This window comes from Oenanthe melanoleuca, chromosome 4 (assembly GCF_029582105.1).
Source record: "Oenanthe melanoleuca isolate GR-GAL-2019-014 chromosome 4, OMel1.0, whole genome shotgun sequence".
Classification (NCBI taxonomy): Eukaryota; Metazoa; Chordata; class Aves; order Passeriformes; family Muscicapidae; genus Oenanthe; species Oenanthe melanoleuca.
Window position 1 is genome coordinate 23,311,697 of NC_079337.1, and position 25,881 is coordinate 23,337,577.

The following is a 25,881-nucleotide window of genomic DNA, read 5'->3' on the forward strand; positions in this document are numbered from 1 at the left end:
GTTTAGCAGGGGATAGACCAAATACTGAAGAACAGCCAGTTTCAGAAGTTTTTCAAGACAGTTTTCAGCGTGCCTTGCTGCCACCCAGTGCTTCTTAGAGTGCCTTCTCTTTGTGTTTTCTGTAGAAGACAAAAGCAGGTCTGTGATCTGCAGAGATTTCCTCCCATCTGGGGAAGAAAAGTGGTTCCCACAAATCCTGTTCTGCTAGTTAGACCAAAAAGTGTGCTTTACTTCAGTAAAATACTTTAGCCAAAGGGACACCAAGGGAAAAGTGAGGCTTTCAAAAGCACTGCAGTATTACTGTATTTTATTTTTAATTTCATTATATTTTGAACACAATACTGATTTCATGGAAAATTTGATTAATATTTATAGAGAAACTTCTCCTTGAGGTAGCTTGTCCACCATCTCTCTTGAGGAGAAAAATCTGAAAATTATCAGACCATGCTGGTTAGAGAAATCTCTTCAGCAGCGTTTCCACTGGTTTAATCAATCTGGTTTCCAGCACAGCTTCAGCCAGAATGTGGTTAATCTGCAGTTATTGCAGCTGCTGTTTGAGAACAGCAATAGGAAAGGCTTTTTGGTATTTAGAAGACCAATTTCATAGTTAGGAGACCATGCTAAAAGTCCCTGTTCTGCTGCAGTTTTCCAGTTTTCCAAAGTGCCTCATTTCCCTGTCTCTACAATGTGAGCAACAGTACTTTTTAATAACCAAAGTTTTGTGAGTGAAAATAAAAGTAATAAATATGCTGAAAATTTCAATGGGAGGAGAATTCATAAAATATATTTGATTGGAATTTTTTTTTTTTTCTGGGACAAAATCCCACCCAATTTTTTATTAACTCAACAGTCTTTTTTTTTTTTTTTTTTTTTTTTTTTCTCCCTCAACCAATCATTTTATCATTACAGTTATGATCAAACTTGGACCAACTACGAAGAACCTATTACAACAGTAAAGTTATAAAAATTTCAGAAACCCAGGACCTGGAATTCATCGCCTGTAAATTATAACCCTTTCAAGAAATACTTTGAAATACATGGGAACTGATGAGACTGCTCTTTAAAGAGTAAAATCAAAGATGATGAATTCTATAGGCAGTATTGAGCTAGTTGTCAGTAATTAGCTTCAGATGAGATTGTTGTCTTTAATGTTTCTTGACTATTCTTGGATGAGTTGGAACATATGATGAAAGTGTAATTACAGCCTTTGATATTTTGGGGATGTCTCAGTGCATCCTGGAAGTACTCCAACAGGTTGTTTGGCCAAGTGGTTTGTGGGGTAGCTAGTCCTGTACAAATAAAGAAAGAGAAAACTTTTTAATTGTTCATGCAATAAATGGTCTCCCTCACATACATTTTATGATGTGGTATTTTAAGTGCATCTAAGCAAAAGTCAATCTAATGAAAGAACAAATGCTTTTTGTCTTTTATGTGGATTGTGTTACTTGTATGCTTATTGTGTTTTTTTTAAGTTCAGGCTTTTTAATGCTAATTATTAAAACAATGAGTTCAGTGTGTCTGGAGTGGAGGAAAATGAGCAGTTTAAAGAATACAGTCTGTGCAAGTGGATTCTGATAGGATGGTTTTGTTCTGGTGTAAGTACTGCTACTCAGATTATATCTGTGCAATTGCCAATCAGGGCATTAAGATTTTTTTTTTTTAAATTATATATAATTTCCGTCAGATTTTTTATGGTTTAGTGGAACAGCAATTCTAAAATAAGGTCTTGAATATAAAGGCACTCATTATTTGAGATTTCTCTGTCAGAGTCACATTTAATAAGGCTTCAAATGGAATATAAATTTGGAAGTATGGACAAGGCCTAGTAAGCTATAGAAAGAGACAAAAAATATTTTAGAAACTGGGAAAAATAGTGATGGAAACACACGTAGCTATAGATCTGCTGGTATCAGGCAGAAAGGAACAGGGAGAATTGCCTCAGATTTTCTTCTGGAGAAGGTCTGTGAAGGCAGGGAAGAGATAAGGTATGTCTCCCTGGGTGAGCTGCCTTAGAACAGTATCAGAATATCTGGGATGTAAAAACACCCACTAAAAAGTCCAAGTGGGCAAACATCATTTTCTTGTGAAGGGCAACTTCAGCTCATTGGGGGCCAGCAGATGAAGATCTGGAGCCCCCTCAAAATTATTTTTCATTCAGGAGCAGTAAGTAGGACCTGTGAACCCACTGGATGCCAATGGATTGAATTGGTTTTCATGGAGACCTTTGCCCATGACACATTTTCCTTATGCTGTGCTGGATGTCTGTAGAGGGGGTGGGCTGGAGGCTCTGCTGTCAGCTCTTTCAGGGATTTTATGGGCACCCTTCCTGTAATACCTGGGATATCCAAAAAAGCATGTTTGCATGTTGTTGTAGCCTTGCCTTCTGCACCTTCCACTTCTCCTCCCCTTACTGGAAAAGAAGTCAGATGCTGAACTAATGCATTTAATCAGCTTCATGTAATGAGAATGTCTACTCCTTATTACAATAAGCAACTTTGTGATAAATCCCTTGACAATGTCATTAGTATTAGACAATCATGATTTGTGTTGGGAGGGATTTTAAAGACCATCAAGTTCTAACACCCCTGCCCTGGCTATGGACACCTTTCACCAGATTGGGCTGCTCAAAGCTCAGTCCAGTCTGGCCTTGGAAACTTCCAGCCAGGCATCCACAGCTTCTCTGGACACTGTTCCAATGTCTTACCACCCTCAAAGTGGGTGCTAATCTAAATTCACTTTCTTTCAGTTTAAAGCCATTCACCCTTTGTGCCCTACCACTCCACGCCCTTGTAAATAGTTCCTTTCCAGCTTTTCTGTAGAACCCCTGTGATGAGTTAACTCTGGCTGGATGCCAGGTGCTCCCCAAAGCTACTCCCTCTCTCTTCCCTCCTCAACTGGTCAGGGGAGAGAAAATATAGCAAGAAGTTTATGAGTTAAGGACAGGGAGAGGTGACTCACCAGTTACCATCATGGGCAAACCAGACTTGACATGGGATTTCATGTGGTCTTAAGCTCAGCACAGGAGCAAGTCTTTCAGTATTAACATGCAAAATGACCATCTGCATGCAACTGTGGCTTTAGTCCAGTGAATTACCTCTGTATTCAAACCATACCTGATTAATTCAACTTGCTAGCCTCAAGTAAAAGAAATAAAAGCTAAAAATTCCACTCCCAGCCTTTAAGTGAAAACCCATGGCCTTCTCCTTCTGTTTCTTCTCCTACCTTCTCTATCACTGATTTTTCATTTAAGTTTTTAATACAATATTTTGGAAAAATCTATGTACAGTAAGTGAAAAGTTCTGCAATTAGTTTTCTTTGGGTTTATCTTCCATAGTTATTTCAAGTTATCATTATCTTGAACATATTCCAAATCTGAAGCCTTTTTTTCTGTGGATGACTGATGAATGTAAAAACATTCTGGTGAGATGTAAAGGAAAGAACTAGGGAGAGCAATCTGCAGGTCAATTTTTTATGTAGAAACTGCATCATTTAAATATATATTAAATGTCATTTGCATATGAAGAAATTTGCAAAGCTTTATGAAACTTCTGTGACTTTTAAGCTCTGCATTTCATTCAGCATGGGGAGTGAGGTGAACAAAGAAATTAGCAGTTGTAACATTTTTGTAAACATTTCAGTTAATGAAAATAGGTACCCTTTTTTGTACAGTATGCTTATTGGATCCTTGTTTAAATGGGATTGTCTAATTGAGGATAAACATATGCTGTTGTATTTTTATCTGCTCATAATATTACTCTTTCTGTACATGAAACTAGTTTTTTGAGCACACAAGTGCTGATGAACTAGACACCTCAAATCTCAAATAAGTAATAAAATCAAAGAGATAATGCAATTTAAAAAACAATGCCTTAATTGAACTCTTACAGTACAAATAATAATTGAAATCATAGGGAAAAAAAGAATCTTACGTTAGGTGCACATATCAAGATTACATTTGTCTTCTTATGGGACTGGGGGTGGGGGGTCTCATAAATGACTGTGTTTTATCTTAGCAATATATATGGTGGTATCTGTGCTGGATGCCTTTCATTTTTTTCTTGCCTCTTGGTCTGGAAAACAATGAATTATGCACCCTCTGGTATGAATTCTATTTGTGTGTATCTGGCACAACACAAGAATCTTAGAAATGAGTGAACATTTCTCTCACATCTGGAACATGTCTAAATTATCACCAATAACGTTCTCACTACAAATGGCTGAACAAGACAGTAAGGCACTGAGTCAAATTTAGTCCAAATCCATCTGCCATTAAATGAACCATGGCCAAAATGCTGAAGTTATGCAGTTCCTAAAGTTCTGTCTAAAAACCAAGCAACCAACAAATTCAGAATAATAGCTAGATTTTGGCTATGCATTGGCTTGATTTTAGATTGGCTTCAAGAAAACCTTATCCCCCTCGCTTAATACATACATAACATATTAAGTGTTCTATACCAGCAGCAGCCTTTATACTCTGGTATATATGCCGGTTTGTATTCTGCTGAAAGGTGCCTGAGATGTGCTTAGTTGAAGTTGTTCAGCCCTACTTAGCATCTGAAAAATATTCCCCTTTCAGGACGCACAGCCCGTGCCTTGCTGAGCATTGCTGCTGCCCTGGGAGCAGGTGGCCAGCACATTGGTGCAAAATGTCCAGCCACGCTGCTGGCTTCAATTAGGACCATTCAAGGCTGACTCATCTGTTACCATGGAGCCCCTGTCAACCTGGCTGCTTTCGACCAGAAGTGTTAATGTGAATTTACCGCAGTGCAGTTGTCAGTCATTCACACCAACACCCTCCTGGCAAGGGTTTGCTCCATAGGGTGAGCAGCGCTGCCGAGGGGATGGGACTGCCTCTTGCAACCTGCAAAACTGAGGACCACGGTTTTGTTTTGTGCATCTGCTCCTTTTATTTTCCGTGGACTGAGTAACAATTTACCACCCAAGGAGATGAAGGGGTATATCCCATGCCTGTTGTGTTTGGATACCAGCAGAAAAATGATATGGTCTGTGGTGAAGTCTTGTGGTTTAGGAAACTGTACTGCCTATTTTATTTTTCCAGCAGGGTCAATCAAAGAAATAAATAGAAAATAAGTGATTTTTTTTTTTTTAACTTCATTCTTCATAACAGAGGTTGTAGTCTAAGTATTTAATGAGTATGACCTAATACTATGCCCTCCATCCCATCCTGTGTGGTTTGTTGTTCTGTCCCACTTTTAAGGAGCAGAGAAATTTGGGGCCAGTGGATTCTGTGGACTTTAAAACATTCTCTGGAAGCCTTTTTCCTCGTGCTAGCACCCCGTCTTTCTTGTGTAGATTCGTCACAGCTGTTTGTGGCACAGCATCAGCTGCTACTCAGACCCTGCAGTTGAAAGTATGTCCTTCTGCAGCTCAAAGGCAAATTAGTGCATCAACTTAATTCTTGTGGGATTGAGGGGCTTGATTACTGCTCCTGCCACAGAGCTGATTTAATATCTTTTGGGTCTACGTGGACCAGGGTTGATGGAAGGTCATATCCCAGCTCACTGAGAAACATGCACATTTTCACTCTGCTTTTTTCCCAGCTTAGGCTCTGGTGACACTGATGCAATCCTCACCTTTTATTTCCCTTTCCTGTTCCCCACTTCTGGCTCTTGTAGCTTTGTCTAGACTACAGATATGGATGGTGTGGGAATAACGGGCAAGTGTGTATGTGTGTGCACGCACACTCGCATTTTGTGTCTTGTAAACTTTGTGTTACCTATGTGAAGTACTTCTGCCTGAACTAACAGCTTTAAATCAAAACAGGCTGTGAGAGGGAAACAACAGGAAATGAAAGAATGGCTAAGATAAGGTATTCAGCTGCATCAGCTGGTTTAATAAAAGTGTCGCTGGTACCTCTCTTCATATGTGTCTTGCCTTGCCCATCAGGGCTGCAGCAACGTGGCAGCTACAAACTCATTTAAAAATGGATTTAGGAGAGAGAGTTGCACAATGAAAGAAATGTTACCTGAGCACGTATCCCCACCTGCTGAACCACTGAGATACAACACAGCCCGTGGCTGCCTGCTGTGCCTTTATGCCCAGATGCCATTTTTGCTTCTGCTCATCATGGAATTGCCTTACTACAGGCAAAGTGAAAGACTTGCAAGGCATCACAGTGTGCTCTGTACTGCTGCAGGGGTTGTTGAGAGTGCAGGCTTTGCCTGTTGATGCACCAGGTTTATTCATCTGTTAAAAGCAATCAGCAGTGTTTCTGCCAGCTTCGAGGGTCTGCCTGTAGCCCTGGTTTCATTTCTGTGACACCTCTCCTTTACTGGCTCCATGAGAAACAGCATTCAGACCTTTTTTGTCTTGATAGATCATTTGCACACATGCACACACAGAAAATATTGTTTTCTCACTGTTTCTCTTGAATTGTGTCTGCCATGGTGATGTCCCTATAGGTCTGTGTCTCAGAAATGTAGAGGGTGAGATAATCTTGTGACTCCCAATTAAACAAAAAAGCCATGTTCAAAGCCAGAATTTTTAGCCATTTGTATTTATGTCAAGGCATGAACTTTAAATTTACTTTCACAGGAACAAACAACTTTCTTAAGCCTATGCATTTCTGCTGCAAAGGAAAAATGCATTTCTTCAGCTGCCTTTGTCTCCTGCATTGTGTGCAAGGGTGGGAAAACCCAAATGCTGCTAACACAAAACATTCCCTGCACACTCACTTGTTCCCCTGGCAGCAGGATGAGAGAGGGAATGGATTGCATATGATTGGCATTAGTCACACTGGTTACTGTGTCCTACTGGAAGGTTCATGGATCTGAAGAGGCCCTTACAGGCCACCTTACAGAGCAGGGCTGCTCACCCAAAAATACAGGGAACACTCTCTGCCTCGTCTAAGTGAAACAGCACTAGAACTGAACTAGTAACTGCAGAGTAAATCAGAACTAATAGACAAAACTAGACATGTTTCCAAGCCTGACTAGGTGCTACTTCTGCACTTCCCTTGGTCTCCTTCTACACCACCTCTCCTGCTCTCCTCTCACTAGAGGAACTCTTCTTCTAGAGACTCTTCACTGTTCTTCTTTAGCTTGCCTTGCTCTTTGGGTCTGCTTCATCCCAGTGTAAATTATTATTGTTTCACAGCCCTCTCTGGTTTTCTGCAGAGCTCTGCTTTCTGTCCAGAGCCGTTTTTGCTCTGTTTGTAGAATGCCTTGCACAGTGGGGTCCTCTCTAGTGGTGGGGCTACAGGGCTCAGTAGTAATGAAAGTAATAAAGGCATGGCACTTCGTCATCATTTACTTTTATGTTTTTGTCAATAATAGGCTTGTGTAATGAGCAAAAAAGTAGACCAATTACCATGTTTTGATACTCTGATTCTGGATTTTAACAATTAACTGGCAAAAGAGCTATATTAATTCAAGTTATGGGGAAACCACTTCGCTGGAAATGTAATCAGAATAAAAGAAGCCAACCTAATGACACCCAGATGCTCCACAAAATCATTGGGTGAGCTGAATATGATTATACAATCATTTCTTCTGTCTTAATTAGCCAATGACTAAATATTTTCTTTGGTGATCTTCCTTATTGCATGGTTACATAAAAATTCCTGGAGTAGCAAAACTTTTTCCCTTGGTCAAGGTATAAATCACTGCAGGTGTGGCTGTCAGGCTGGATTCTTCACCATGGTATGGTTGACTTGCAGCTGCTCAGTGTTGTGAAACCAGCTCTTTGCATTGCTATGGCCAGGTCAGCTGAGAGGTGTATGGCTGTCTTTTCCTCCCAAAGTGCCCTAAATTAGGTGTGGTGAATTATAATAGTAGTAAATCTCACCCACATTTTAAAAGCCATCGTATTGTGGGATCTGGGGTTGGTTTTAGTTGGTGAAATGACCATGTTGGTGTCTGTTCTCATCTTTCAGGCCATAATGTGTTATAGTAAAGTAAGCTTGGTATTCTTCAGCAGTTAAATCTAAAACGTGAATTTAGTTCTGAGCACATGGAACAAAAGATTTTAATTGCAGGGCTTTTGGAAGTACTACCAATTAGTATTTGCTTCCCTCTAGGTGGTGTTTAGATTTTTAAGTACCTCATCTAGAATACCTCATTAATAATAAATGTGATTCAAATCTACTTCTACTATTTCAAAATCTCTTAATCTCAGAGGCACTGCAATCTGGAGGAATTTTGTTTTAAAGCTAATTTATATATGATCTGGGTTAAAACATACTTTATTTGAGATTACCAAGAAAATATATGAACATATTTGTGATTTCAAGTATGCATTATTTAGCTATTTATTTCCATCATTCTGCACTGGCATCCCTCAAATCCCCCAATAACTTCATTTCAAAATTAGTGCCCATTGACTCACTAAATCTTTTTTCTTGAGACTGCTTAAATTGTCAGTGTTTATATTGAAACCATGTATTTGTGCATTTGGGAAAAATCTCAAGAAATAATTTTTTTATAGTTGTGGTTCTGTTTTTAAAATAAAGAAAAAAAAAAATCCAGCAGTTTGGTCAGATGTGATATAGAAAAACAAGATATGTTTTTGAGCAGTTTCTTCATCTCTTTGGGCGTCTAAACTAGCTACCATCTAAGCAGAATATTGTATGACACAGGACTGAAAAACCAAAATCTGTGTATTTGGGCTAGATAGATAGAGTATGACTAAAATGGATGAGGATAGAATGTGATGGTCAAAAAAAAGGAAAAAAATCTTACATTTTCTTATGACTTGACAGGAAACCCCCACCCTGAGCTGAAGATGTGGAATGACAGAAAAGTGATGAGAGGAGGGCTGAGTTGTGGGTTTGTCCCTAGCCATGCTAGCTGGATATGAAAAGGACTAAGAGAACATGAGGAGATCCCAGCAGGCTTCCTGAAGATGCGCAATTTTCTTCCCAGCAGGACATTACCTGGTAGTGGTAAAAATAGTAAAAAATGGTAAAAAATTACCAATTTTTGCCTGGGCTGTGATGCACAGTCATTTTTCTCTTTTGGTGAGGATGGTGAAACACTGGAACAGGTCCAGAGAAGCTGAGTGCCATGTCCTTGGAAGTGTTGAAGATCAGGCTGGATGGGGCTCTGAGCCAGCTGACCTGGTAAAAGGTGTCCCAGTCCATGGGACACTGCTGCTCCATGAACACCAAGATAACTGCACAGGTAATCACGAGGTACAAGAACCAGCTCTTCAGGAGCCTGCTCGGCAGAGCATCTCTGGATGTGTGTCTTTCCTCTGATTCTCTCTGAAGAGCTGCTCTCAGCAGTTTTTTCAGTGATGTGGGTAGATGGGGCCCTCATTGCACCCACCCAGCTGCTTGGGCTGAGTGTGCCAGCACAGCCCCAGTCCCAGCACTGCTGCAACTGGAGGAGAGGAGCTCACATGGAGTGAGAGGAATATGCACTGGGAGAAGAATGTTTTCACTTATATTTGCCTGTGGCAAGAAGATCCTGGAAAGCTTTTCTCCCCTGCTAGTGTTAATCACTCTGTCTGCTTGCAGAGGAAACGCTAAACTTTTCTTTTTTTTTTTTTTTTTTTTTTTTTTTTAAGAGGCCAAATAAGCTGCCTTGTTTTTTAACATTCTAGCTCTCTTATTTGTTCTGGTAGCTCTGTTCTGGTTTAAATAAATTTTTTATGAGCTTGGCTGACCATAAGTGTACATAGTCTTCCAAAAGAGGCCTTGCCGGTGTCTTCTACAGAAACACAAATATTTGTCCCTGCTGGAAAATTGTCAAGGTACATCCAGGGTTAGATGGCATAAACATGTGAGAGTCCCCTTGCCTTTGGAAAATGTATTCAAATCATTCTGCCCTCTGCCATTTCCATTGGTAGAGCTGTCCAAGAGAAATCTAGTAATCCTGTTCCTGGTTTTCTGATTTTTTTAAAAACTTTTAATTATTTTTATATCATTATTTTGATGATGATGATATCATGATTTTAATTATTTTGATATCCCTAAGACCACTGTTTTTTTCCCATGGGATATTCCAGCCCTCCACCACACTTATGTAATTGGCAGTCTCACTAGCAAATTATTTCTGTTTGTGAAAATGTCACTAAATGAAGAGAGTAATCTCCAAGACTGAACTGTTGAGGAATTGCACTGGTAACCTCTTTTTAACCTAATAATTTCAGTACTTCCCAACAATTAGCAGCCAACTCCACTGTCTCTTTTATGGTTCTGCTGCTAATCTCCACTTTTAGCAGCTGAATTAATAACTTCCCATAAGGATTACATTTTCTGTGCTTTTTTTTTTTGTGCAGGAAAGGAATCATCTTATCAGATAAGATGAAGTATGCTAGCTGTCTGAAACATGTTTATAAGCTTGGCTGAGGAGCTAAAGAGACTATACTACCATCTGTGAGATTACGACTTACTGATTTGGGAAAGTTCTTTCTGATTTTTGGGAAAGAACTGTGCTCAAGTAGAATATTTTGCATTTTCATTGTTGCTATTGCCTAAACATTACATGTAATCTGCTTTTATTACATTATTGAAATTTTACCCTTACTAATATTGGTTATCTCCTTGAGTTGATTTTCATGGAGTTTTTAAATTTGGATATCCACTGGCAATATGATAGTAACTATTAGTTGAATGGAGGAAAAATATGCAAAATGTTTAGAAGAGCTTTTTAGTTTTCTGTGCAGTAAGACAAGGTCTTTATTATTATTACTTGAACTATAAAATAACTAGTAAATACCACTTGGCTCCAGTCTCATGGTTTAGCTTCTCTGGTACTCTCTCTAAAAATTAGATTTGCAGTGTAGCTTTTCATTCATCTGGTCCAGCCATCATACCACACAATTTATTACTTAAGTGTTTATTAAGAGGCACAGTCTTTGCTTTCAGCCTTTTAACAGAGCATTTTAACAGGGAATATCAGTCTGTTAAGTCTCAGGAACAGAGAAAACTTACATTGAAAAATTAAAAGAACTTATTTCCACTGTGTATCTGGGATTCTCAATAGCTGCCTGCAATTATCAGCTTAGCAATAAACCAAATATCATACTGCCTACTCCTTGAAAAACAAGGGCTTTTTAAATATGGGTCTGAACAGAGTTACATCTGTGTAATGTAATGAAAATATAGGAAATACTGCAAGTATATTGATCCTTTCTGAAAAAACAAAACAAACAAACATAAAACAAAAAACCCCAACAACAACAAAACAAACAAGAAAAAAAAAAAAAAAAAAAAAAAAAAAAAAAAAAAAAAAACCAAAAAAAAAACCAAAAAAAACAAAAAACCAAATTAAAAAAACAAAAAATAAAACCCAGAAAATATTCTATCATACTTCAAATGAACAAAATAAAAATTCCTGTAATTAAATGACTATCAGGTAAATTACCTCTTACAGCAATAAACCCACAAACTGAAGTCAGCTGTGTGACTAGAAACAGTTTTCAGTCACAAATATAATAATGCCTTTGCTTGCTGATGCCATTGTGACACTGCCAATGTGCAAGAGCCAGTGATGATTTTCTGAAGAAGAATGGAATCGTTTTCTAAATTGTTGAAAATTAGTCTGGATAAATTAGATATCAGTGATTATCTCTTTCTTTTTTTTTTCTTTTTTTTTCCCCATCCATGATGAAGTGATATAGTGTTTTTCAAGCTGACAAATCCCTATTCAAAAGACTGTCAGATTTTCCAAAAACTTTCCATTTTTTTGAGTTACATTCTCAGTTTCATGGGAAAACAGTAATGGTTTGCCCAGAAAACTCAAACTGGACGCAATAGATTTATTCTTTCAAAAACAGCCCTTAACTCTGTGTGTGCATCAGCTTTAGCAAAGGGAACATTGAAACTCATTGTAAACATGTTAAGTGTGAAAACCTATTTGGCTTTTGCAGAAGGTTTCCCCTATATCCACCTCCTGAGATTCAGAAGCTGACATCTGTTTTGGTTGCTTGACCAAGTGTTTGGTTGAGATACAATCAGTAAAGAATATTATTCTTTATCATTTATTCCTAGTGGTAGTTTGCTGAATACAAAAGCACATGCACTTGTCCATATGACTAAATGCTAAAATAGTTAAATATTGAACCACAGAGAACCATTAAACATGAGCAGATGTAATATTTAGAGGAAGACCTGCATATTTGAGGCTGGAAGGTATCTTCTTGTGCATATGTGTATGCATGTTTGTTATGGGGAGGCAAATTGTACTTCTCTGGACAGGTTCCTTGCCAGATGTTTCTTACTACCTCAGATGATTGAGGAACCAAAGTACATCTGGCTATTAAAATATCTTTATATGGTTACATGATTTATTTGGAAAGCATGGTTGAAACTAGTAAGTTTACAACTATGTGAATAATTCTTACCAGTTTCTGGATGGAGACAGTAAGCTTTGGAACTCAAACTAGACAATATTGCTGATCTGTGCTTACTTGTGAGATGTGTTTGTTTATTTTGAAGATTATTACATTCAGACAGCCTTCTATTTACTTATGCTATTTTGGTATTTTTGCTGAGAGTCAGGAGACTTAAATAAACCCAGAGTCTCTATGGATTATAGTTATGTACTGTTTTATACATGCTGGAAAGCCATAAGCCTTCAGGCTGAGATAACTGCATAATAAACATGTATTTTATGAAATAATACCTTTAACACATGTTGCATTAAAAAAAAAAAAAAAAAAAGAAAAAAGAAAAAAGAAGGAAAGACAGTTCATCTCTGTCTGCCATAAGAGACTTCAATCAAAAATAAATTTAGAAGACCCTACAGTTGCTCTCCCAGGTTTTGAAAAGAGATGATTTTACTTGATATTTACATAAGGTAGCAAGGATTACTTTTAAATCTGTTCAGTGAACCTAATGGAACTGTGAGATCCAAATGCCAACAATCTGGCACTCACAGGGAAAAGAGGAGGTGTCAATGGGAGCATGGAAGGGATGCTTTGTGCTTAAGACCCTGCATTTTGCTGTCAGTGACTGCCATTGATAAAACATTAGTTATGTGTTTCGTGTTGGCAAGGATGTAATGAAATTCAGTATTCTCATAATTATTTGGCAAGTGTTTGATCAGTAGCCAATACTTCTCAACAGAGTGGCTGAAAAGATGGCCCACAGTTTCTTCCACTCTGAAATACCCCCTGCTTCAGGTGCCAGCTCTGGATTTGCAGGTGTCTGTCTTTCTCAGCTTTCCTCAGTATGCCAGAAAGCAGAATGCCATGACATTGTCACTGAGCAGTTACTGATTGCTGCTCCCTTTCTGATATCTGGATACTACCAACAAAATATCCTGTATGTAGCCCTGTGATTATATATGGCACATAACAGCTTGCATGGCATCATATATAACAGCATCATTAGAGCTGTAAGGCTCTATTTTGCCTTGCTCCAATAAGGGATTTAAAAAAAAAAAAAAAAAAAAGGTCATTTTTTATGTTATCGGTCATCTTAGCTTACAATTCTTTAAAAAAGGCAGCTCAACTTTGTTTTTTAGAGCTTAGTTCCCCCTACAGATTCAGGTAAACCTCAGCACAGCTGTTCAAACAGAGATTTTCTTTTAAAGTACTTCTTTGGAAACACAACTTCTCTTCAAGATGCTGGCTTAAATATTGATGGAAAAAAAATGCCTTTCTGACCTTATTTGCTTTTGATATTTTATTTAACCTTTGGCAATAATATTTGCTGTATTTCTTTCCTGTCCTTCCCCTTTTATTTTGAAATGCTTTTAAGAAATTCTAAATTTTCAGGCAGATTTCCTGGCCTATGGATTGATTTTTAATGAGTAACTCAAAAGGTAACCTTTTGCTGAAAGAAAGGTGAAATTTTACTCTTCTGAATAAAATTTTTCTTAAGCTTACATAGCATGCCCTCCAACACTGTCAAACAAGAACCATAAAAAGTAACCCAAACTGTCCAGAAAATGAATGTTGACATTTTATTTCCAAAAGAGAAAATACCATACCAAAGCTGAGGATATTTTGTATTTTGACTAATAATGCCCAGTTCCAAGTGGATGAGTGTACTTTGCCTGTCTCATGCTCTCCATCTCCTCCATGGAATGAGTTTCTTGCTCATACTACAATATTTACAACAAGTTACAGCCTCTCTTGTGCTGAGATTTGCCATGGGAGTGCAGACCAGCCTAGATGGGAGTGTGGCTGGCAGCTTCCACAGGGCACAGTTAGATATATTTGAGCAAAAGATAATATTTTACCAGTATAGTTTTACTTATACATTTTAATTTTATATTCTTTCTAGTGGCCTGTCAGTGTTTTCCCAGGGAAAGATGATAGTTTTTGCAGAAATGTGTCTATTACTTGGAAGAACATATTTCTGTCAGCAAGAGTTTTAATGCTGAATGAATATTTCTCCACTGACACTGTTATTTTTGTGTGCCAGTTTCCAAAGCAGGCAGCTACACAGGTAATCCTAATGGCAAGGAGTATCCACACAGACCCACCTTGATCTATAGCTCTCTCCTACCAACAGGAAATTACATTTGATATAACATTTTCTTAATTTCACTGAATTTCAAAATTTTCCTTATTTATTCTTTCATATTTAAAGTGACTCTTTGTGGTCTTATTATTTTGTTTGGTTCAGCTGGATGTACAATTTTTCTGTTAGTTTAAGTTAGCAATCAAGATGCATGTCTTACACAAAAAGAGTTGGAGACATATACAAAAGCTATGGCCAGATGGTGTTGGGAAATTTTACAGAATTGTACATCACCACTGCAGCTCTGCATTTTTGGCAAGGTGATTTCAGAGTGGAAGACATTTTGAGCTTAAATATAGGTTTTACAATTTGTGTGTTTCTTCTGAAAGTGCCCTTTGATTGATACAAGAAAAATAGACACCATAAACTCTTTGTTTCTATTAATTTCTCTATAGACTCCCTTTTCTCTTTAAGTAATTTTTACTATTTTCACTGGGTTTGTTTTGTTTTGTTTTTTTGTTTTTGTTTTTTTTATTTACCTCTGTGTTCTCCCATAATCTTGATTCCTGGCATTGCAGTTCTGTATGATTGTGCTCTGGAGTTTTATGCATGAGCATAACTGGAAACCACATTTTCCCAGGGTATTGTTCCTACAGAAATACACATCCAATTTCATCCTCCTTTACTGTGGATTATCTTGCACCCTTTTCCCTTTTGTTTTTCCCTGTAATGGTGTAGCAACATTGCCAGTTTTGATTTGGTTCCTTTCACGGGAGGGTAAAGGAAGAACTCACTGGCCTTATATAAACATCTGTGCAGGAAAGCAGCAAAAACATCACTCTCCACATTTGTGTAGATATCTATACCCGTATCTATCTAGCTATCTATACTACCCTGATGCCAGTACTGTATCTTATAAAGTTATTTCAGCTACACTGGTGAAGAGCCTTGATTGCCAGTATAATTACTGCTGGACTAATGCATGCCTGAACTCATAAACTCCAGCTGGAAAATTTACATATGTGCACAAGGTTTCAGATGTGTCAAATCTACAGATTAAGATGTATTCAAATGGCTGCCAAAATGCTCCATATGACTTCCAGGTAGTGGTATATGATGTTGACAGTATTTAGGAAAGTCTGAATTCAGAGAAGCTGGTTTAGTTCCTCATGCACTGTTTACATGCATGCAAGGTGGATACTTCCTCCAAAACTTTTGGTTTGGCTGGGCAGAGGAAGCAACAGGCCAAGACTGAGTAGTGATAGCCCCAGCAAGGATTTGCACATCAGCCCTGCACTGATGGCTCTGCTGGGATGACCTGGATGAGGACAGCTGACCCCTCTTCCTCAGCACTGCCCTATCAGAGGGACCCCAGCTTTTCAGCATCCAGCCACTGCATCATTTTCTTCCCCACTGAGTTTTAACCCGCCAGGACTGGAGAAACTTCACACGGTGTGCAGGCATGGGCTCGGTTTAAGCAGTCCATTCATTTCTCGCTGTAATAACCTGCTCGTGCCCTTGACATTCCCGTGAATGGAGAATTGGGACATTATCAGTGACTAGTGAGGATGAAAGGAAATACTTCACCTCGGCTGTGGAAGTACCAGCATCTGTTATATTTTAGCTGTTATCTTTGGCCAGGGACCTATAACTGATCTCACAACTGAGACAGGAACCATATGCAGAGAGAAACGAATTTTAACCCTCTCCTTGCCCATCACTCATGGGTGCTCACTGTATGTGTTAATGTGAGAGACATTAGCACTTCCTTATCAGGAAATGTCACCTAAGCAAAGAGTTAATTACTAAATACAGTATTTCTGGTGATGACCAGGAAGAGATGATTTCTTTGTGTCCACACACAGCAGCAGTATGACCTAAAAACCTTATCCACATTTTTTGGGTGTCTGATATAGGCTTTGAGTAGCTACACCCACTTCTTTCCAGCTCTGGCTTTGGATTCACCTAATGTTTTATCTACTCTGAAGACATTTATATCAATAGTACCCAATGACTAGATCAATTTAAAGGAAATTTGGGTGGAAGGGGATTTGTTAGTTTTGATGCTACATCGGTGGTTTAGGAGGTGGCTGAAGCATTCAAAGTTGCTGAATTGGTGGTCCAAGTGTTTTAAAAATCACAAAACCAACTGTTTCCCAGAAGTCACAAAATTATTATAGTGATATGTTGATGCTGCTAATAATTTCTGAAATAAATGGCTGTCTAATGGACTACGGAATTCAAAAATGAAAGCAAAAAAGTAGGATGTTTTCTGGTTAGAGAGACCCAGAAGAATGTTTTATGTTGTACTCCCATGTTTATCATAAATGTTTATCATTTTCCCACACCATGTAAGCAAACAAATGAAAACTACTCACCTTTAAATCACTTCACAGTTGTCAGGCAAGTAGTTTTCTTTAGCTTTAGGTTTAATATATAGCTGAGGCTAACACCCAGCTGTACCATAAGAGCTTCAAGAACTGATTTGGCACAAGGAGGACAGGAGGGGGGAATGCCCAAAACAAAAACAAACCCTGAAAGCTCTTTTCAAGGCAAACCTAATTATCATTGATAGGGTTTTCTTTTTTCTATTGTAGTTTAAGATCAGCATTGCATGCTATCTGGAGGTGACTCCGTGCTACTCTGTCCTAAATGGTCAGGGAAAAAAATAAAAAAAAGCCAAAGGCAAGCCAAAGAAAATATTAATTTTGAAACTATGAACTGATATCCACAATGAAGTAACTTCTTTGGCAACCACCTGCAGTTGTGCTTATATTGAATAGGGAAAGGGAAAGAAAATATTTTTGATAATTGGGATGAGAAGCAATGATATGAAACACACTGTAAAGAGGTTCCATGTGCAGTGGATTAAAAAGTAAACTTGCTATATTTCCAGTATCATGATTGACACATTCTTTGGCTTGACAGTCTAATCTGTGTTTGTACAAATGCCAGATTAGATAACTGGTTCTTGAAGGTTTGTAGCTCTTTGCTACCACTCACAGCTTCAAAAAAACTTGTAAAACTGTTAGATAAAGTTGTTTTATTTGGAGGATAATACTAAGAGTTCTCAATACACTTTCTCTTCATGTAGCTCTAGAAAATCTCATAAAAATTTTAAACATTATACAGCCTATGAAACTACTGTTAAATAAAGCATTACCTTCTGCATCACACTATTCTTTTTTGATAATTCTAATGGGAAAATGTGCTTTCCAGGTGTGTTCCTAATAAAGCAATTGACCACACTATGTGGCATGCCAAATTGCCTTTTGATGATCAAAATTCATCACCAGTTCCCAGCATTTAGGAAATAAACTGGGCAGTTCCAAGTGGTACAAAAGAACCTTTCTCTTGACACTCCTAGTGCAATGTTAGAGTAGTAAATAGATGTGTCTGCCTTTCACATAAGCTACCCATAGCTTGTTTCTGCTCACAAGACACTAACCACAGGGGAAAATAGTTTTTTTAAACTTCCATTTTAGTATCAACCATATATGAAATTTAGCATGTCAAAGAAAATTTTATTTCTTCAAATACTATAGGTATTGAGGATTCAGGAGAAGAAAATATGCAGAATCTGAAGAAAAACATTGTATTAACTATGAAAATAGGCTAAGTAGCCAGTTTCCTGCACCTCTATTTCATTTTTCAAAAGTAGAGGAAATAAGCTGCTCTGCCTAATGTTGCCAAGTGTTTCTCTTTAAAGATCCTTTCAAAAGAGGTTGATTCTTTGCTAAACTTTTGAGTTGGAGTTCCCAGCCTTTTCCTCATTTCTTGCCTTCCATCCTCTCTGCTCAAGAAAAAGAAAAGTTGCAAAAAATAAATTCTGTTTTTCCAAAACTTAATCCAAAGTTTTCAAGACTGAATTTTTTCAAGGATACATTAAGGTAGGACACATTTAACTTTGGGTAAAATGATTGATTCAACTGCCAACCAAGCTCCTGAGGAGGGTGATCTTTAGAGAAGGTATTGGACATAAATAATAAAAGCAGACCTAAAAAAAATTTTCTCTGCTGACACCCCAGCAGTCTGGCAGAGAAGACAAACTGCTGTACTGAAGCCCACACAAGTCAGGGGCAAGACAGAGAGAGTCTCTGGATAGAAAGAATATTGTCTTAATTCCTCCTAATGATTATTTTTAAATGGCAGGAAATTTTAATGTGCTTTTGTAATTCAGCAAGGGAAAGAGGCTGCTGTGTGGAGGTATCAGTGTGACAACATGCTATTGCAAATCCTTTCTGTCCTTGCCATTTTAAATGACCTTTATAAATGGGTCTATGTAATTAAAAAGATCCTCTGAGGTATTGAGAAAGAAGGCTCAGGTTGAACCTTAAAAGGTACCTAACACCATTGGAAATCAATCACAGTTAGGTATGTACATTTTCTTGAATTCTCAACTGTGCCACATCCTTATTAGTCCAAAACTTGTGTCAAGGGAGCAGACAAGGGTTTAATTTCAGCCTATATTAAATCTGAATAAATAACTACTATTTTCAGATATGTTTGTTCCCTTTGTTCTCTGTGCCAATATACAGCTCAGCTAAGCCTTAGGATTAAAATAAGTGATTCATGGTGTTAATTAACAGACTTATAAATCATTCTGTATGATCAAGCCATTCATAGTTTTTCTGTCATATACAGGAAGGCGAGTGCAGTTGCCAGAAATGTATTACAAGTGTAATGAAAGCAAATAGTCCAAAATGCTGAGAAATCAAACAAAGTCTTATTAAAAATAACTTCAGTCATGTTTCCAAAAAAGTAATTATTTGCATAGTTCCTATACCCCACAACACCTGAAAATTTGGTAATGTTTAACATATGTCAGACTGTAGGTCCAAACCCAAACTCAATTGTTGAAGTCTTTGCCCTGGAGGAAAGCCATAAATCAGACGGGATATGAGAAATGGTGACTGATTAACACTCAAGGATCAGGAGAGGCAGAGGCAGTTCTAGTTGGTAAACTTGGCAAAGATGGTTAAAAGTGCACTGTAAATGTGGCTCTGCCACTCATGGCACAGCTGTCATGGTGCATATAAATTGTTAACTCCAAGTGATCTTCAGAAATTCAGCCTATTGAATTTAAAACAGCTCTCCAGGGCCAAGTTCATTAAAAGGCTGGAGTATTTTAAACTGTTTCAGTGGGAATTTCTGCAGCTAATCTCTGCAATTTTCTCTTTGAATCTAGGGACCATCGATGCTGGAAATGTTACATCTCTTCTAAGATGAAGATTAAAAGAGAAAACTTTACTTAGTACTCATTAGAGCACATCTGGAGTACTGTGTCCTGCTTTGGGCTTCAGGACAGAAAGGAGCAAGTTCAGCTGAGGGCCACCAGGATGGCAGCAAAGGGCCCTGGGTTTGTTCAGCCTGGGAGAGATGCAGCCCAGAGCAGAGCAGAGCAGCCACTGCCTACTGGGAAGCTGTGAGGAAATGCCACCAGCTGCCTTAAGGACATGCAAGGCAAGAGGAGGAGAGACAGAGGGCATAAATTGAGAGAGGACTGGTTTCTATCTGACACAGAAAAATGAGTTTTACTATGACAGCCAAGCCTTGGACCAGAGATGCCATGTGGTCTCCATTCTTGGATGAGACCAAGTTAGAGGAAGCCTTGGGCAATGTGTGAATCCAGACCTGCTTTGTGTGTCAGGATGGGCTGGGTGGATGTCCTCCCTAAGTCCCAGACTGAAAGGCTCTGATCCTGAGGGAGGACAGCAGAAGAAAGAGACAGCAAGTAAAGGGTGAACAAAATGACTTAGGAAAACGTGTACCTTGCTAAAACCAAATAGCTTAATCTATTTATTTTACTTAGTAACCAAAACTGCAGTGACATAGTTGATTCTGACCATGACAATCCCCAGGCTACCACAAAAACTGTAGCTGTACAAAGTTTTGCAGTATGTAATGCTGTAATGCCTTGCACTTGTGCAGAACTCCATCCAGTGATCTCTAACCTTCCACAAATTGACTAACAAAGAGTCCAAGCAGTCCTTTGAGGCAAAGGATATATTGCTGCTGATTTAATTTCTGCAGGCACAGCTTGCAGAAGGCTATCATACCTAAAGTCATGCTGGCTTTGACTGCAAATTTTTGTGGGGTCAGAGGAAGTGGAATGGATATGGGGTACTGAGAGCACAAAAGGATGGCCAGCTCTCCACTGAGCAGGCATGGAATATTCTCTTCCTGCCTGTGCTGGAGCAGCTGATACATTGACACTGAGCCCTGCTAACTGCTCAATATTAAGTGTGGGTCTCAGCTTCCTGCTCACTGTGCTTGCAATTGGAAATAATTGGTGGACCTCAGTTTATTTCCCACTGATGCTTATCAAAGCCAGGTTAGTGCTATGTGGAAGAAAAAAAAATTAAGTCTCCTTTTCCTTTGGAATCACAGAAAGATGGTCCTGATACTAGGCCTGCAAATGACTTAAAAAGAGCCAAGAAATCCATTGACATGATTTTTTGAAGAATAAGACTGACTAAAAATGTATAGCTGGGTAGATACAGGATGAACAGAGCTCCACCCCCTGCTCCTGCTTCCGGCTACCTTCAGGCAGATTATTTCTTCTGGGGCTGGATGAACACAGGCAGTGAATGAAACTGAAATTCACTGTTCCACACCTCAGGTTAGTGTCCTAACCACCAACCTATTATATTCTACTCGTGCTGGAATAGAAAACCTCAAATGAATAATGCCCAATTTGGCTGTGAGTAAATGAAATTTAATTAGAAATGTTCCAGCTAGCACTAATTATTGAGCAAAAATGCTGTATAACCAAACTGTGAAATTATTAAATGTTTTTGACAATGATGTAAAAAATCAGCACTAACCTGACAGTGGAAAGGTAAGTAAAACCTGTTGATTGTTCTTTGGTTTCCCCAGTCCACTTGCATTCCTTAAGAACTGCACAGTGGTTTGTGCAAGATTTTTTTTAGATCTGCAACTACCTTTTTAGAATGTAGAATGCAGGCTTGTCTTTTGTCTCAGTTATTTTTGTAGTCCACCTTGAGTAGGGGAAAAAATTATGTTTTTGATGCACTTTAAAATTTTATTTTGTAGATGTGTTGTAATTTGCTTCCATTTGTTTGGTTTTTTTCTTCACATAGAAGGTAGTATTCCACTGAGATCAATGTAACAGCCCTCAGTTCTTATAAAATGTGATCATAAGCCCAGGTAAAACCAGGCTGATGATTTCTGTGGGTGGGCTGGCTGGAGCCTGTGCTGGTGCAAGGGGGGTGAAGTCTTTGGGGCTGCCCCAGCTGAGAGCTGTAGATGTCTTTCCATCTCATCCTTTCCTTCCTCTTGCCAAATTACAAGGTTTAGCCCCAGGCCCTTGAGAAAAACCCTCATTCCCAGCACGAGCTGGTGGTGCAGCTCTCTTGCAGGGAGTGTCACCATCTGGTGTCAGCAGTTCTTGTTGTCCCAGCTCTTGGAGCAATTCATGTTTTCCGGACACATGGGTGGCAGGATTTTTTGTGGCCGACTTCTTTTGTCTCTTTAAGCACTCCATCTTCCTTGTGAGCCTCATGGGCAGCAGCTCTCCAGTCAAAGTGTGGAAACGTGGAGGGGGGCTTTTCCACCAGTAAGCTTTTCACAATGGATGTCCATTACTCAAAATAAGGCCGGCAGTTTTATAAGGCCTGTGAGTACACATTTCCCAGCCTGTTTCTCCTTAAATTACCAGGAATGCAAAAATAACCAATAGTTTGACCTCTTAAATCACAAATTGGATAGGCTTACCATTAAAGGACATTGTGAATGTGTTTCCCATTATTTAGTTCATTTGGTGTGTTCAGCAGTGAGCTTTTGGATGTTTGGGGTTTTTTTTTAATTCTTTGCAGGAATCATTTGATAACTTTCTTTCCTGGAGTTTGATTAGTTCCTCTGGATCTGCAATAAGGGAAACTGAAGACTTTATAATGAAGGTTGAGTGGAGCTATAATATTCTTGCTGGAAAAATTAAAGGGTTCATACTTTAAATTATGGGTATAATGAATAGAGTGACCTTATAAATTAGATCTATCCATCTTTTACATTTAGAGCCTGGAGATTATACCAGAGAACTGTCCCAAACTGACACATGCTGTATACAGTTTACCAAAGACTGTTTTCTGCCTCGGAAGGAAATAATTTTCTGGGAAATTTCTGCAGAGGGTGGGATCTGTAAAAATGCTGCATGTGTGTCTGATCTTATTTCCATTTAAACTGATTATAATGTTGTGTACTCTTACTTCAAGTCTTGTCTGAGCAATTTAAAATATATCTTATTGCATTCTATAAAATTCCTATTTGTCAGTCTTGTATCTTTTTTAATTTCAATTTTTAAATTTCAATTTTTAAATTTTAATAGATTTAGTCATTGTGGGCATTGAATGATGTCCCCATGGCAGTGGGGATTTTACAAAGTGTCTGTAAGCATCTTTTTAGAAGAGTGATTACAAAAAAATTTATGTCTGATACTGGGCTTTTTTGGAAAGTTTTTTATTATTTTTATCTTTTAAATCCTCTTGCTACTTTTGCTTAGAGTTTTCTCCCCTTCACGTGTAATAAATTGCACATTGAACAGGAAAGAGATTTACTCATTTTAGTTAGGAACGAGAAAGTTTCAGATATGTTATTGTTACTTCATTTCAGATTAATCAGGCTCTGTAAAGGGAGAGACAATGTGTGTCCTCCAAGTCATATCTGTATTTTGGGTGTGAGTTGGGAGAAATGAAGTGGCTGCATGCTGTTCACACTGTGGCAGGCTCGGTCCTCTGCACGCTACTTGTCGGTGGATTGTGATCACATTTTTACTGTAGCCTGCAATGTTCTGCAAAAACTTGTGATGCCTTTGCTTAGTTAGACAAGTGCAAAGTGCTTGCAGAGTCTGAGTCTGCTGTCATGTTGTCTCTCTTGCATTTTTGTGTGTGAGGTCCCTGAACGACAAGGACAGCCGCCTCTCTCCCCAGCACAGCCTTCATGGAGGAAATGTTCAGCAGCTCTTCTGCAGCTGCCAGCCTTGCAAAGTGTCCTGCTTCTGGCCAGGACTGCATTAACTTGTGCAGCAGGAGGCATGGTTAGGACATGGGGTTATTCCATAGCACCTAAAGTTATTTTCTGGGGATGGGGAAAGGGTGGCCTTCCAGTCACTTGGTGGTGAGTGAGTAATTGGCTGTTGTAGGGCTCTGCATGGTAAGTCCCATGTGGATCTCTTCCCTCTCTTGTACACTTTATTATTAACACTGTTGCTGTCACTGATCACTTTCTTATTTCATTGCTGTTTCCAGTAAATCAGTCTTATCTCAACCTGCCCTCTTTACCTTTTGTGCCTCCAATTCTCCTGTCCAGCTCACTGCAGGAGGAAGTGAGTGAGTAGCATGTGGCTTGGGATGTTTCAGTGGCAACGCTGAATTGGGGAATACCATTACTAAATCATGACAGAAGGAGACAGATGGCTTCATCATAGCTGTGACTATGATTTAAAATTTTTAAACTCCTACAGTTACCTTGCTTGCTAGAAGGGCATCAGTGCAAAAGGCAAACTTCAGCTAGATGACCAGGCCTTGAAAGTTCAGTTTGTCAGAGTGAGGGCAAAATCAAGCCTTGACCTCTAAGAATGAAAAGAGTTTACCTTTATTTTTCATCTGGGGGCATATCAGATGGCCTGCTGTCAGGCAGAGGAAATGAAAGAGGGATGAGACAGACAACTGGAACTGCAGGTGGTTCTACTGGTTTTGTGATGAAACTGTCTTGTGCCTTTGATTCCTTAAAGGGGAGCAGGCAGAACTGCAAACTCTTACTTCACCTCAGTGTATGAGAAGGTAAAATGTGTTTCATTAAAACAAGATTCTAAATGTGTTTCATTAAAATAAGATTTTGAAAGATACTTGGATGATGACGACTAGATTCTCAGAGATAGTTTAAAGAAATGTGCACAGCATTCTGTGAACAGATAAAATGTCATCTGTAATTCTTTGGATATATTGCCTCTTATATGTACTGTCACACTCTGTAAAACATTTAGAATAATACTGCTATCACTAATAGACCATTGTTCTAAAATGGCTTTGTCTATCAAATGAAAGTCAGGACCAGAAAAGGTATTTAACTGTGCATCTGCTTTTAATGGAGGTCTGTGAGCAAAACTAACATAATAAATGTTCCTAAAATGTTGTTGGGCTGTTCCTAACTTTTCTTAAGCCAATGAATTTATAGACATTGTATAGTAGATAAACCTAAAGGTTCAGGTCCCACAGGTTGAAACACCACTGCTATCTTATGAAACAAACAATTTCTATGTAATCAGTCTGTGACCAATTCATTCTAAGATAATTGAACAGAGGACACAAATCTCTGAGGTACATGGTGGAAAGAAGCAGTTTATATATATATGCACAGATAAAGGTATTTTGCTGTCACAGCATTTTCACTAGGTTTTTCTATGTGTTTTTTGTCAAGTAATTTGAATTTGCTATTTATTAGTAATTTGGTTAGTCTGGTCACCCTTTTATTTAGAGTGTTCCCACTGCTTGAAGTACAGCAAAATGCAGCACAAAAAGGTCATCTGTGACCCTAGGAATATATCATCCTTGCAGAGAAATCCTATGTACACAGTAGAGGAAAGCAATAAAAGTATATTTGCCTACAGGACAGCAAGTGGTCTCAGCATGCAAGGAACTTAACCCTTGTCAGATTATTTTGGAAGAGCCATCTGTAAAAGAGGGATATGAGCCTTGTGATATGTATATACTGAAATCCTGTGTAAATACCAAGGTTTCAGTGCAGCCTGGCTATTCAGGCAGTAAATCTTACAGGAACATCTTTTTTGGCCTGTAATAACTCAGACCACAAGTAGAAGTAGAGATTGCTGTCTGTTGCTGAGGACAGGGTCTGTTGAAAGTAACAACACACAGTTAATTAATTCCAGGTCTATGCATTGATTCAAATTAATCATGCAAGATCACATATAAACATGAATACATCTGTATTATATTCAGAAGTATTTACTGTTTTGAAACTTTTTCTCTGAATAACATCATTACCTATATGACAATAACAGGCAACATACCTGACTGTACCCATTTACACCATGTTGTAAAGAAGGAAATTTTTGTATCATGGTCCTCACCAGATTAGTTTCCCTTCTGAAGAAAGATGGTAAGCAGTAGGAAAAAAATATGCATATGTTATAAAAACAAAACCAGATTTCATTACAGTATTTACTAAATACCTACAGACATGTTTCTTAAAAAAAAAACCAAAAAAAACAAAAAAAAAAGCACTGGGGAAAACATTGCAAAAATAAGAAGTAAGTGGGTGGGACAGGGGCCAGGGCTGTGAGTAGGAAGACCCAAATATAGGCACTAGGAATTAGATTCCTCTTGTATTCAAAAAAACAGAACAAAGGGAAATGAGTTTTTAGGGTCACAACGACCAAGTGCACTTCAAAGCATGGCACTGATTGCCTGGAAAAAATAGAAGTGAAAGCCCAAGGATCATCTGGTGAAGCAGTGAATTCGTGTTTC